Genomic DNA, 15647 nt, shown 5'->3' on the forward strand with positions numbered 1-15647 from the left:
TATATTATTTTTTTTGAATGATGTCCTGTCTCCACCCCAGATAAAACCATTTTCAAGAGCGTTCCTTTCTGAGCAACCCCATCACCTTGTTCCCCACCTTTCCCATCTCATCTCACCCCCTGTTTCTGTCTAGACTAGGAAAGAAGGGCAGGCAAGTGCCCAGGCTACCCCAGACCCTGCACGAAGACATGAGCCTTCGTTCATGACAGTGTCTTCACTTAATGACATAATATGGGATGCTTCAAGTCATGGTAGTTCAATTAAATTAGCTAATTCAATTTTTTAAGAACCTTATTTTTTTTTTCCTAGTCTAGACAGACTATGTTTAGGTTACCAACGTTTACAGGTGTGTATGTGCGCATGTGTGCGTATGTGTGTGCATATACTTATGCACACACATAACCTGATAGGGGCGTGTGTGTATACTGTATATGTTCATATATATATGTATATATATGGATGTATACATATATATTTAATATGTGTGTATTGCCTCACATATCCATGCATGTAAACATACCTTTGTAATTTAGTACTTGCCTTCGATGGTAAAATGCCTTGTCTATAATGGGTTGCAAAATTTGAAAGTAAGGTCTGGTACAATGTCAGTGCTGTCTAATATCTTAATTTTCTGAGATTTCCTCTTTTCCTCTAGAGAGTTTTATATTCCTAACTATGCCAATGTTTCAGTCCTTAATTTCCTTGAGTAGTGTGTGCGAGAGATATTTTCCCCCATTTTTAAAGAACTGTTAAGAACAACAACAAAAAAAAAAAAAGAGTGATATGAGTATGTAATTCTTTCTCAGGAGTATGCACTATTTTATTTTCTTCTGTTTCCTAAAGCTTTGCCCGCTTGGCTTATGAGCTTCTTCAAAGAGGACTAGAGATCCCTACACAATATATCAGGTACAGAGAAAAAAAATCCACAATTCTGATATTCTGATACTTTTTTTTTCTTTTTTTCAAATCAAAGCCAGTTGTTTCAGAATTCTGTAGGTGCACTTCTTTAAAGAAGCTCAAAGGGAATAATTTGAAGGAGATAAAAACTATAAGTTGAAATCGAGGTGTAATATTGCAAAGAAAATAAGAGCTGTGTTGAATGTTACCGCACTTGCTTGGCACCAGGGGTTTGTAACCAGGGAGGAAAGGGCTGCCATGTGAGCTTGCTCCTCGTGACGGGAGTGGGGAGGGTTTGCCAGGGAACATCCTGGTTTCTCATCTAAGTCTGAGGAAATCTGTTTCTCTTAGAAAGCTTTTCAAAAATGTCTTGTGACTCTTGCTTTGGAATGAGTCGGTGTGGTAGGGGGAAAACTTCTTAACTTCGATGTTTTTCTTAGTGGTTTGGTGTGTGACAGGATGTCTTATGCTTATGATTTGGGAGGGGTGGAGGGGAAGTCTGATTTTTTTCATTTTTTCTTTTTTTTTTTTTTCTTTTTCTCTTTTCATCTTTCTCTCTGTCTTATATGGTAAAAATAATGCTAAAGTGTAAGGATGTGAATTTCTGTTTGGATTCTGCAGTATTGGGTAATTGCATGTATTTCTCAGTGGGGCAGGATTTGTTCACTAACACATCTTTTTGCTCATGTCAGAACAGTTTCTGTGTTTGGGGGGAGGGGAGAGGGGCGTAAATCCTGTCTCTTGTGGAGTAGCTGGCAAAACTCCAGTGGGGCCAGTCCTCCCCCAGGACCCCTGTTAATTCTGCAGCACCTAGTGCTACCAACCCAGGCAGGCACACCTGTACTCCTAAGGGGGGAGAGAGAAAACTTAGCCTTGGCTTCATTCCTAAATACCTTCCAGAGTGGGTGGGTGGGAGAGAAATCATTTAGCAATACTCTCTTCAACCTCCAACAAAATATTTTTAAAGCAAAGCAAATGAACCTCATGATTCCCACCCATAATGTCCTTAGCTTCCTGGGGGATGGCAGCAAGTGGAGGTCTCAGGCCTTGTCCCCTGCCTGTGGGTTGGACATGTGGCAAGAGAAGCCCAGGGACTGTCCTGCCTTGATCAGTCCTGGGGAGCACCCACCTTTTCAGAGATGCTCTTCATCCATGTAAATTTGGTCCTGCTGGGGCAGAGTGCTCATCAAGGGGAAACTGAGGCAGGTGGTTTTGTCTAGGGATTGCTGGGATGACATGGAGGGGGCCTTCAGCCCTGGTCTCTGGTCAGCTTTAGGCAGGTCCCTGGCAGCCAACAGTGTGTTTGGCAATCGGCAGGTCCCTGGGAATTTCCCTGGTGGAGGTGAGACCTATGTAACACAACAATCCACACTGATCCCCCACCAGGATCCATGCTGGGGCCTCCCAAATTGAAGAGCAACAGCCTCTGGCCCTCTAAAGCCTGCCCCTTGACAATCACTCCCCTCCATCCCCATTTCATCAGCCCCCTGGGGAAGGAGACACTGGGTTCCAGCACAGGGCAAACCCCAGCAGGGGGATGTATGAGGAAGGGAAAGAGGACGTGTGTGTATGGGGAGGAATGAATGGCATCACCTGAAAATACATCTCCTTACCCTACCTATGGAAACTAATTACTGAAACCCATCTCAAAGTGTTGAACACCACTTTGCCTTGGTGAGGAGCCTGTGGGTTCAAACCATCCAATATCCCCAGCCTGGAGGTGCTCCTGGGCACTGGGGAGACCCCAAGTCAGAGCTCAGTCTTCCATCTCCCCAGCTGCATGCACAGGGACATGGGGGACCTGTCCCTGTCACCCATGAGCTTCCAAATGAAGGTCCAGGGGGATGCTGAGGATGGCCCTTCCTTTTTTTTGGGAGGGGTGCTAGGGATGCTCCTTCCTTTTAAATGGGGAAGACAACCTAGAGCATCACACCACAACTGTGAATTAATGGGAAGAGGGAACTACTTCTCAGGGAAAGATCTGCACACGTGTGAGGGCCCAATCCTGCTGCTGATTAAATGTCCCCTAGGTGCAGGTTTGGTCTCCTGGAGCAGGATCTAAACCTTGGTAATGTCAAAGGGAGGGTTTCAGTTGACTCCTGGTGACTTTGGATCTGCATCTTGTGCCTCCTACCTGGAAGAGATAAACCGTAAATGCCAGGCTGTACTTTGCTCAGATGAAAAGAAAGTCAAATGTAAAATCCCCATTGATTTCAGAGAGGCTACCTTCCCCCCACCTTTTTCTGGTTTTGTTTTATGCTCCTTAAGGTCTGCAGACAAAGTCTTGAGGCTCCTGCTTTAAAAACAAAGAGGGAAAAGCATGGTGTAGGAGCGTAGCCATCCACCTCTGCTCTTCCTCATAACCCACTGCTGGTCCCAGAGGGACTCATCCAGTGCTTGGTGTCTGTGGGTGCTGAGGATGGAAGTCTCCCCCTGAGTCTAATTCCAGCCTCCCGCCGGAAAACATTTTCCTGCTTCCCTGCACTTTCCCAGCCTGACTACTTGTGTTGGCGGGGCAGCTCAGACGTTTATCTGATAATTGAGTTATTAAAAGATTTGGTTTCCTCGGGATCATAAATCAATAAACAGGAGGATTAACACGGCAGCTTTGCTTTTTAACTCAAGAGAAAAGTTTGAGGAGAGACTGTGAAAAGTTTGTTTTCAAACCAAACAGGTGGGTTGCTGTAAATTTTATTTCATTCTTAGTCTTTTTTTTTTTTTTTTTTTTTTTAATAACAATTCTATTTTCCGTTGGAAATGTCTTTGTTTTTGTACTCTCCTCGACTTATTTTATTATTATTATTTTTTTTTTCCTGGTTGTTATTCACACAAGGTGTGAAGGAAACAAGAAACCCATTCTATGGGAAACCTTTTCCAATCCAGCGATTTCTCTAAAATCGGGTCGCGTCTTGTCCCACCTAATAGAAATTCTCTGTGAGAAGTTGTTTCAGGTCCCTCTGCATCCCGGTCCCCGGACCAACCTCCCCCCAAATCCTCCAATTTCCATTTGGGGCTGGGTGGGGGGAGGATGGTTTTTAAGACCGTTAGCTCTGCCCCAGGGCTTATTCCCTTCCCCTGCTCATCTCCTTCCGACCGGTTTAACACGCAGACCTATTCGGCTTGTGTTTTAATACGTTTCTCGGAGAAATTGGTGCTCTGTTCAGCTGCCGTAAGCCTTTCCAGATCGATCCGGCCAAAAGCCCCTACCCCTCCGGCTTCCCCGTGTGAAAGACCGTACGCTTTTTACAAATAGTATATTTTCTTATACAAAGGAAAAAGGAAAAAAAAGTAAAAGGAAATATCCCCAAACACATTGGCAAACGCCTGAGCATTTCGAGACAGACAAAACATTGTGTGCCAGCGAGAAATAAGGAGAGAAAAATCAAACTAATGCAAAGCTCTGAAAAAGCAGTTGAGAAACTGGAAAGATGAAAGAAAAAAAAAAAAAGTCATATAAACACTGTTCCTTTCTATGCCCCAAACGATCCCTTTCACCTCCTCTTCTTGAAAAATCTGACCATGCAGTGAGAAATGTCAGTTTATCGACTCTTCCTGAGAAGAAATGCGGAGAGGCATTCAGTATTGAGTTTGTATATATTTATTTATGCTTAATTTAACGGGAACGTGTAAATATGGCGAGCAAGTAGTTTTTGGGTTATTTATCTGTGAATCTATACCTCTGTGAATGGGTGGGGGAATTTAAAAACAAAAAGAAAAAAAGAAAAAAAAAAAAAAAGAAAAAAGAAAACCGACAAAAAAACCGCCTGACTAGATAGTATCCTATCTGAATCTTTTCTGTTCTTTATAGACAAGCTGTTATGGTAATGGGTAGAAATTGGTTTCTTGTCCAGTGATGACCTGATTTACATAAATAATAAGAATAAGAATAAAAAAAGAGATTGTTGTGTTTTGTTGTATTTTCCTCTTCAGTTTTTTTAAATGTTGGTGCTGCTTCGATTCTGCAGACGGATTTACTTATAACTCCAAGAAGTCTTCATTTTCCCAACATAGGCTTTGGGGAAATTCAGGACATGTCTCTACATTAAAAAAAAAAAAAAAAGAAAAAGAAAAAAAAAAAAGACAATAAATATTGCTTCTCAGAAATGTTGGTATTTTATTTCTATCTGACTCAAAGCGTCCATATTTTTACCATCCTTACCTCTTCATTCTAAGCAGACCTATAATAAACCTCATGTCATGTTAACGTGATCCTTCGTTTCATTTTGCCTTTACTAGCTGAATTAGGAGATAAGAAAGAAAAATGAAATTATTTTCATTTTCAAAGTATTAGCCATTAAATCAAAATGTTATATATAATTACAAGTCTTCGATATCAGGAAACTTTTTTTTTTTTTTAATTATTTAATTTCCGCGGTTCCATTGCTGTGTAACTGTTGTTGTACGTTTCACTTATGTATATGTGACTGTGAGCGTGTATATATGTATATATATACTCTTATATACAGATCGGGAGTGATGTTCGTATTCACAACGCGGCATTATTTTCTACCTTTAGGTCTACAGTCGCAACAACTAATTATCAAAAGGAAACATTAAAAAACAAAACATCCCTCCTCCCCCTTCCTTTCCCAAATCGGCTTTATTTGGGCTTGTAATCGGCACTGATGAAGAACAGCTCCGGGGAGATCCAAATCCCCAGGGCTAACCCGGAGCCACTCCGGAGTGACTCGGGATTTACCCTGCAGTTGGGTGAAGAGAAAGGCGGGGGACAGACACATCAGGATTTATTTTTATTTATTCGCTGCTGTCATAGAAAGAAGTATTCTTTTCCACCCTCTCCTCCCCTCCTCTCCTCCTCCCTCCCCCCTCTCCGCATTTCGGAGCTGGAAAGGACTGTCAGTTTATCCCTCGGCACGGTCACCCTGCGAAAAAACACACACGTGTGCTCAGACAGACGGAGCCCTGCGGCTGGAAGCCGGTTTAAAGCATCGCATTTACTGCGATGAACTATTTTAGTTAAATACCCGCTCCGAAGAGTTGGCTGGGTTCAGGTTTGCCTGGTGGTTTTGGGAGGGAGCGGTAGTGAAGAGGGAGGACAGAGAAATGCGGGAGCCAGAGCAGGCAGCGGATCGGTTTTTGCAACTTAATATTTCTCTCGGAGAAGGGGTGGGGGGATAGCAAAAAATAAATCCATCCCCACCTCCATCTCCCAAACTACCTCCCTTCTCCCTCTCCTTCCAGCTTGGACTACAGGAGCCGCCTCAGCTGATCGCCCAAGGTGTCCATAATAAATCCTCCTCAGCATAATAATAAAAAACGCCTTGCAAACCACGACCCCAAAGTCTGTTTTATGGGGAAGCTTTCGAGGCTCGCTTGCCTCTGCTTCAGCCAGGCTTGGACTCAGCCGTGACCTACTTTCTGTCCGTGGTGTGATGGCAAAAGCGCCCGGAGCAAGTTTGCGGGGCCCGGGATGGAGGGAGTGGGTGGGAGCAGGGGATTACCGGGGTCCGAGTAAGGGGTAAAAAGAGGTGGGGGGAGGAAAAAAAAAAAAAAAAAGGAATCCCAGTCCCCCTTTTCCTTCTTCCTACCAGAGTTTTGCAGGGCGAGGATCGGGGATCCCCCAGCCCCCTTCAAGGCTGACCCAGCTGCGGGCAGGTGTCGGGTGAAGGATGCCCGCGGGCAGGGAGGGCTGGGAAGAGCAGCGACATCGGAGCTGGTTTCCAAAAGCAAGGCTGCATGCTTTTATGCGTTGTTTTGTTTTCTTTTGTTTTAATCGCGCCGATGATATTATTTTTAGTAGAGCATATGTTTTGCATGAAACCTTTCAAAACAGCTCGCGAAGTTCCCAGAGGAGTCTGGGAGGGGTGTTTGGGGGGCGAGAGGGGCGGCTCAGGAAGTTTCTCTGCTGTTCAAGAACTGTGCAACAGTTATGTGGAGGGAAAAAAAAAAAAAAAAAAAAAAAAAAAGAGCGAGGAAAGCTCTTTTATAACTCAGCAGAAGCACCCGCTGGTAGAAATGGGGGCTCCCTTTAAAGGGCGACCCGAAGATACGAAGAAGGGCTCACCCCAGTTTCCTAACCTCCCAGGGGCAATCTTGAGATGGCAAAGCCAATGAACATACGTCTATATTTATAGTAAATACAGGTAGGGCTCCGGGTGCCGCTGTGCCTTGCCTCTCCCGGGGCCGCCTGCTCCTCCCTCTCCCTCCAGCTCACAGCCAGCGCTGTTTGGGGGAGCGGCGGGGGGAACTCGCCCACCAGTGGGGCTGAACAGGGGGTCAGGAAAGAAGAAATATGCCTGCTGGTCTGTGCTCCACTTCATTATCCTAAAGGTCTCCAACAAATCAAGATCAGATTCTATCTATCTATCTATCTATCTATCTATCTATCTATCTATCTATCTATCCATTCCTCTATCTAATCTATCTATCTATCTTTCTACCCATCCCGGTCTTTTCCCTTTTCGAGCTTCTCCCTCGGCTAAGGTTAAAAATAAATGAATAGCAGCAGTAACCTATCTCATCAAATTTCCCCCTCCCCACCAGTCTGATGTTATAATCTGCTTTCCCAGTCGTGACCAGCGGGGACCTTTTCTCTGTCCCTTCTGCCTTGCCCCAGTCTCTGTTTTAAACTCAAGGTACTTCTAGTTTCCATTATAAAACTTCACCTTGATTTATATAGTCATAAACATCATTTTTGTCTTCCATCCCTTTGGGCTGAACTCTTTTTCTTTCTTCCTTTTGGTTTTCTCCTTTCCCCCTCCCTACCTGCATGGTATGGCCCACTTTTATATGAGACCTCATAAATAACATCTGGTGTCCCTATGATGGAACTAGTCAAATGTCTTAAATAATCCCCAGTACCGATATATTCCCTGAATTCTTTTGTTTTCTCTGTCTCTCCCGTAAACAGTCATCCACACAGATTTTTTCCCTGTAGCTGGATGTGTGTGCTCAGCTGTACCGGGATATTGTGTTACATGGAGTGTCCCTAAAATGCGCGTAGCTGCGCAGCATCGTGCAGAATCAAGCTCTTACTCCCACTACTACGCACTGTTATAAGTTAATAGGAAAAAAAAAAAAAGCAAAAAAAAAAAAAAAGCAATGCTCCTTGGTTTTGTCTTCGGAATTAAAACATTGGAATAGATTTCGGGAATGCAAAGGTCCGGTCCTCCCCGCACTCTCCCCCACTCAGCCCAGGGCTCTGCTTTCTGCACATTCCTCTGACTCTGGGGCATCCCAGAAGGGCCGTGGGCCTGATCCTGTGCCCCGGGGCAGTGGAGCAAGGGCTGCCCGACTTTCCCTTGCAGCAAGTCGTCCTTCTGCAAAATCCCCGAGAAAAGGAAACCTCTGGGGAACTGCGAGTTAAGAGTGTCTGTATGCTCTCCTTAACAGGAAGATGGAAAAACCAGACTCTCACGCAATTATGAAATCACAGCAATTACTTCGGAGCTTCCCCAAACAACAGGAAAATTAAAAGTGTGTGTGAGTGTGCATTTCTCACCCGAATATTCAGAGGCAATAGTCCTTTAACCTCCCAACTCCAGCTTTGCCACCGGGTGGGGCAAATAAATAATTCCCCAAGCCCCAAAGACAATAAATAAATAAAGAAAACAGTAAGTTTAACCCTTGGCAAGGTGTTTTGAAGCGGTACCCCGGGTGTGCAGTGTGACCTCCTGCTTCGCAGAGTGGGGAGGTGCTGTGCCTGGGGTTGTTTCTGCTATTAAATCCACAGCGGTATGCGCGGACGAGCATCCTTCTGGACCATGCGAGGACAGGTGAAGAAGAACATCTCATTTAAAACAGAAACGTTTGGTTCTTTCCAGGTGATAAATTAGTGAGACAAATAAAGAACAGTGGGTACAGCTGCAATTACATACTTAGTTTGACTCCCTTAAACGCCGGAGTAAATGAGATGGGTATGGACATTTCGCTCCCTTGTAAAAATCCTTTAAAATAAAATAAAATAAAAAAATAATAATCTTTTGTCTCATGAAATCAGCTCTAAGACTAACTGATCTCACTCTTAGTGCATAGAGCATCACCTGGAAGTCTTCTTTCCTGCAAAACTCTCACAGAGTTAACCGAGAGCTGCCTTTATTTACCCCTCCAGCTCTGTTCTGCCCCCAAATCAGCGGTCGGGACAAGAGCAAACCCCGCTTTCCTTTATACTAACGCTGCTTTATTTCAGTTCAGAGTAGATCCTATTTTGGGTTGGGAAATGGGTAGCCCGTTTGCAGCTCTGTATGGAAAATCAGCCTACAATAACTGGTAACAATGGGGAGGGTGGTGGTGGGAAAAAAACATACTGGGGACGGAAAGCCTTTTCGGATCAATGCTTTTCGAGGAAAGAGGACGAATTTTAAAACCTATTTCAGATCAGAGCAGGAAGGAAAGAGGCGAAATATGTCAAAACGAAAAGTTCTAGACTTAAACGTTAATGCTCGGCGGTGAGTGTGGGAGATGGTTTTGTTCGCTTGGGAAAGCAAAGCCCGGCTTTAACCTACCCCGGCCAGACGCCAGCCCCCCCGCTGCCTCCCCTCAGCCTTACACCCGCAAAACCCCGAGCAGACGGACGAGGGAGGAAGGCTGGGCAAGGCTCTGACTGTCGCTTAAACCCCTCCAGTTTTACTTTCCTGGGACCTTGCCGTTGCAGCCGGAGCCTGGGGGCTTTCCTTGCGCCCTGCAGCTGCCGGGGGAGGACGGGGGCGATGGCCGAGGCGTAGTAGGGACCTCCTTCTTCCTTACGCTTCAAAGGTTTCTTTAAACTTTAACTTAGGAGTGACATGAAATGAGAGAAAGGAACTTTCGTTGGGGGAGACCTGTAAGCTCCGACCTGTAAGCTCACATTTTGAAACAGATTTTTCTTTTTCTTTATTCCATTTTTTTTCCTTGCCCCCTCCCTGCTCTGGCCTTGGCTAGGGAAGTTGGGGTTTGTTTGGAAAGGAGAATCATCCAAAAAAAAAAAAAAAAAAAAAAGGGAGGGAGGGAGTAAGTTACATGGAATTTCTCTTCTGGATGAAAGGTGATAATTAGCGGTTTGCTCACCCAAATGTAGAAATACCCGCAGCCCAAAAAACACACAGGGCTGGGGCGTTGTGCAATCCTGGAGGATAGCTGTGAAAGTCAGAAAGGGTTTTTCTTTTCTCCCTCTGGCTGTAGATATCGTCTAGTGTGTGTACATATACGTACTCGTGTTACTGACCTGCGGGACATATTTTACAGCTACTTATCTCTCCCCGTGCAGAGAACGAAGGCGACAGGGCTATTTCCTCCTTTCTGTCTGCCTTCTCCTTCTCTCCCTGTTCCTATGCAGCTGCCACAGCCCGTGTCGTTTGCAGCCTCTTTTATTCGCCAAAAACACCTGACCGGCTCCGGGAGACTCCTTCTGCAATATGACAATTCTCCCTGCCAGGAGGGATGGCCACGCTTGTCAGGGGCTGCAAAGTTGGGATATCCCCAGCTCTAACTCCTTGCAGAAATTGGGAGAGGGGAGAAAAGCATGGGAGGGAGCACATCCAGCCACCAGCCAGCCCCTTTTCCCCTTGTCCCTTTCTAGAGGGGTGAGAAAGAGCTTTCCCTCCCCGAGCTCCCCGCTTCCCAACATCCTGCCAAGCAATAGGCTGTAAAATAGTTATCCAGCCCAGCACACAGGCAAGTGCCGTTTGAGAGTAATTTCTGCCCCGAGCGTTTGGCCGGGGGCAAAGCAAGCGTGCTCTCTAACTGATCAACCTGGATATTTCATTATTCATTAATTTACTGTTTAACCAAATCCCACTCATTATCAGAGGCAACGCTTGGCAGAGCCCAGCGAACAGTAGCAGTTGGTGTCAGGCGTGGAGAATTGGCCCATTTGATCCTGGGCTGTTTTATTATTCAACACCACTGACTGAGAAAAAGGCCCATGAATAATAAAGAGCCAAAGCGTGTTTGAACTGAGAAGCATGACACAGCCTTACAAAACAGCAGTTAGGAAATTAAAGGCGAGGTGGCCCAGGCTTTGCATTTTTTATTCTCACTGTGGGCACAGGCATTGGGATCCCACATTTTTTTGTTGCTACTGTGTTTATTGTTGTTGTTGTTACTCTTTTCCCACCAGCCTTTTGAGAGGTGCAAGCCCGAACTCTTAATCGGAAACTTTTATTGCAAAGTTTCTCTCTGCTCTATCCCGATTGTCATTTTGGTTTTAAAAATGACACAACTTGTGCTGTTTGCTTTTTCTCCCTTCCTTTACTCCATAGGAAATAAGCCTACTACAGGCATCGTGTCTGGATCATTTTGTGTGTAAACCCACAATAAATCTCACAAGAGAAGGTTAACAGAGCACTGGGATGCCAACGGTGCCTCGGGAACTCTGCTGAGATCTGCGGGACCCTCAGGGCTGGAACTAGTCCTTAAGGATCAAGTCTCCAGGAAACAATTCCTTTGAAATAGTTTTTCATATTTTGACACCACCTTCATCTTTAGGCACTGACTGATCACCAGCTGAAAAGCAGAATACACCTCCAAGACAGTGACACCATTCAAAAAATATTTCATGTTGGATGTACATAATTTAATAGTAATCCTTATTATTATCATGCCTTTCATTCTAGTGAACCCAGACATTTGCTTTTTTGGCCCAAACCCTTCCCTCTTCCACACAGCAGCAATTCATGGGTGTTATTTTAGTTACATTAGCAAGACCATGTATTTTCCAAAATTCTATTGCTGTTAGGACACATAGGACTGTCTTATGGAGTAGTGACTTTTTGTATGTCTTTAAGAAAAAAAAAAAAAAAAAGTATTCTCTAAGGTGGCTACAACGCAGTGTCCTGAAAAAAAAAAAAAAAAAAAAAAGAGCTCCACCTTTCATAAATTCTGCAAGAACTGTGGAGCAAAATAACTTAACCCTAATCTCACCTTCTGATATTGGAGAACTTTGCAAGTCTTTTGGTCAAAATATTCTTTCTGTGTTACCATTTTGATATTTCCTGACTCTGACAAAAGTTGTTGTGATTTTCTTAAGTTGCTTCATCATTTCAATTAGAAATAGCATCTTTAATGTCATCAGGTTGCAGTAAAGATCTGACTATAATCTGTAAGCAAAAGTAGGATGAATTTTACCCTTCTGACTTTTCTATTCACCTTCTGTCAACTCTACCAGCCATGGTATTTTAGCCTTCTCTGCATCCAAGGCTGGGCACAACATGCTGTGGGAGTCACAGACTGGGGGAGCCAGCCCCATAACACTGAGACTGGTCTCCTCCTCTGCCATTTGGATCTGCACTCCAGATGCTTGGCTGGAGAAAAAAGATTGTCCCTCCAGTTTGTGTCCCTTCCTATCTTCCCTCTCATCTTCTCCCCTGCCTCCTGAGATACACAGAAGGGATTTCTGGTGGGTGGTAGCCGTGCAGGGAATGATAATTATAAGACCAAGTGTAGGTTATCTGCACATATTAGTTCTGGTCAGGATCAACAAAGAACTCCTAAATGATTTAGAGTTACTTGATTTGGATCAATTGTTTATTTAATAAAAAAGTGGCCCATTCAACCCCACACATGTCTTTTTATTTTCTTTTTTTTATTTTATTTTTTTATTTGTGGCCTGGCTCCCTGCAAAGGCATCTTTGAACAGGCCATGTGTATCCTACTGTGGCAGCAGGCACTTATCCATAGACTCTGTCTCATCCTGCAGTGTGTTTTTTAGTTTTCTTTTTTCTTTTTCCTTTTTCTTTTCCTCTGGTGTTGCTTCTAGAAGAAGTGGTGTGAATTTCATTGGATTTTTAAGTCTTGATTAAAAAACAAACAAACAAACAAACAAACAAAACAAACAAACAAACAAAAAAACGGGTTCAAGTCTCTGTTAGGAATACAGGATTGGAAATTTGGCTTCTCAGTCAGAGTTTTGTCTTATCTTTCTAAATGAAAACCTGCTTTAGAAATCACTTCAGATTACCAGTTTCCTCTTAAGTCTGGTTCAGACTGACTGTGGGTTTTAAATAATGGGAAAAATAATAAGGTGTCTGTACATGTGTGTGCACATGAACTGGTACAAATGATTGATGCTTGCTCTGTTTATTCCTCTAATGTGTCTATATGAAATCTTTTTCCTATCCTTTTTTTTTCTTCCTTTTTTTTTTTCCGTTCTTTCATTAATATTCATGAGTATGGTTAGTATTACTGGAATTGAGTGTATCTAGTGAAAACAGCCCAGACTTCTTGTTAGCATTTGTGTGGGCTTCATACATATTTGAAGTGGGTGTTCTCATTATCAGGGAAAACACATGGCCAGGTTCATCATTGCTGAAACAACTTCCTTGCTGACTTTAGGAGAAAAAAGATTTCACCTGGACATCTCTACTAGCAAATTGCAAAAGATAGCCATGTAGTTATGCAGAAGAGACTATACATATGTGTTATGTTATGGGATTGCAGACACACGTCTGATTTGGACTGCCAGTTGCTGCAACATTGAGTGGTTGGTCATGTGTTAGGAAACACCAGTAATTTGCTCTCATAATGTTTCCACTTGGTTTTCATTCCTGCTAGGTTAGTCCTGCTAGGACTAACAATAACAACTGTAGGGTACTTTCTTCAGGAGGTATAAAATAGTGAGGACTCAAGGTTATTTTGTGGGAAGGTAGTAGTCTTTAAGAACAGCAGCATGTTTTTTTTTTTTTTTTTTTTTTTTTTTCTTGGTAAAAAGTGGTTCTCTTTCTGTTGCTGTAAAATAAATAAATAAATAAATAAGGTTCTGCTGTCAGGACAGGAGAAGAAATCTGGTGTTTCCATGCATGCATGAATGTGACGAGCAGACGTGTATCCCAGTGAAGGTTCTTGAGCGTAAGTGGATGCGAATGCCAGAGAAGGATTATACCATAGGTGCAGAATTGCAGGTTTAATCGCATGTGATTATAATTGAGTGTGGGGGGATGAGAGCAACATTGGTGGTATAACTGAATGGGGAGTGTGAGGGTGTGATTGTAATTAAGTGTGGGTGTAGCACTCCGAACATAACTGAATGTGAGTGCCAGGAGTTGGATATGTAACCAAATGTGAAAGTGTCTGAGTGAGTACATGTTAGTGGAGGGAAGAGGGTATGATTGAAGCTGAAGGTGGGTGTATCTGAGTGTATCTGCGATGGAGCAGGTGCATGCTGGAGGACTCTCAGGAGCCAGGATGGCACCAGCAGGACCACACAAGACAGGCTCTCAGCCATGTTTTGTGGGTCAGGGATGTAAGAGGTGTGGGTATAATCAAAATGCAGTCTGGGTTTTCTACATTGAAGCATGAGCTGGTACAGCCCTTCCACTAGCTTGCTGAAAGTCACAAGCAATCTCATTGACTTTAATGTAGCTGAACATGCATGAATAAGTGCTCAGTACCAGGAACAAAGACTACAAAATTAGTGGATGTAATTAACCAAACCAGTAGTGAACAGTGCTGGGCTAGTCTACAAAACATTGACTACTTGCTCAAATAAAATACTATGCTATATACATATATATATGTATGTATATATATTTCTATGTTCCTGTTTCCAGTGTATTAATTTTTTATGTATAGTTTAGTCTGTAAGTTTACTGCAGAAAAGTTTTTACAAACAAGGCATTTCAAATGACTTTTAGAGGATGTTCATGGCAGAGGTATTTCCAAATACCTTTTTCACATGTAGCATGTGTTTCTGAACTAAATTAATCCAATCAAGGCAAAGAACTAACACATCATAAACTACATGTTTAAACAAAACTAATTAGCCCAGCTTTGTTTTGATATATCAAACATACACAACAAACAGCCCATAGACTTGAGACCAAGATGCCTCAAAGAAATAATTTGGAATGTGGCTTTGAATAATGAATAAATCATAACCTCGAAGACCTTGTGTGAATCTCAAAAAAAGTTGAATTAATTCAATTCTTCTTTTTTCTTCCAAACTAGTGGCTCAGCTCTAGTTGTTTGTGTGCCAGAATGATTGAAAATGATGCTACCAGCAACATTCTCATTGCCATTTGCCAATGTACGCAAGTTTCCTATTATTTTTACCTTCCATTTTTACTGCTTCTCATTGAGACAGGCACACACTTCTCTTCACATGCCTTAGGGCTTCTTGACACTTCAGAATTTACCAGAATAGCTATTCCAGAATTCTGGAATAAAATTGGCTACATGGGGGCTTTAATTAAACAACTACTTGGGAACCATTATCCAGAAATAGTACGTTTGCAGGAGTAGAAAAATGTGAGAGAAACAATGTGACCCAGTGAGTAGAGACATGGAATGGGAGAAAGGAAAAAGCACAGTCTTTTCTCAGTTCAGCCATTCTCCTGAAACAGCTGTCTTATTCCTCATTTTTATATATATAAATTGGGATAAGGACCCACATCCTGGTGTTTTACTGAGGGACTGAGGTTAATTTCATTAGATTTTGCTTATTTAAAAGGTAGGAACCTGAATAAGTTGCAGAGGCTCCCTCTGCATAGATAGAGTGAGCTTTTACCAGGGGCTGTTTTTTTTGCTACCTTAACGTGAGTAGATAAACTGTATGACCAACATCACTGTCTTTGTTTCTTAATTCACTTCATGGGGACTCAGAAAACTCATAGGAGACAGCATTAGTTTTCTTTTACTTTTACTGATCTCCTTATTGTTATTGAACTACAAGTCCACATCTGATAGTGCTGCTAAATTAGGCACAGGTAAAGGTGACCATTGCTACTTATTTTATGTTGAGAAGAACTTTGAGACACAAAGAACTGTGTTTCCCCAGCAGTGTCACTGCTACTGTAGACTTTCCTTCTTCTTTGTCC

At 43.0% G+C, this 15647-nt stretch overlaps 1 long non-coding RNA gene across 1 annotated transcript; it reads right to left on the reverse strand.

Annotated features, from left to right (window-relative positions):
• Positions 1-4798: 4798 nt before the first annotated feature.
• Positions 4799-8640, reverse strand: LOC137854886 (uncharacterized). The gene is made up of 3 exons (XR_011095435.1): positions 8510-8640; positions 5057-5133; positions 4799-4934 (listed from the first exon to the last, which is right to left on the reverse strand). It is a non-coding gene; the product is annotated as an uncharacterized lncRNA (long non-coding RNA).
• Positions 8641-15647: the final 7007 nt, after the last annotated feature.

The sequence above is a fragment of the Anas acuta genome, chromosome 3 (genome assembly GCF_963932015.1).
Source record: "Anas acuta chromosome 3, bAnaAcu1.1, whole genome shotgun sequence".
In the NCBI taxonomy this organism is placed as follows: Eukaryota; Metazoa; Chordata; class Aves; order Anseriformes; family Anatidae; genus Anas; species Anas acuta.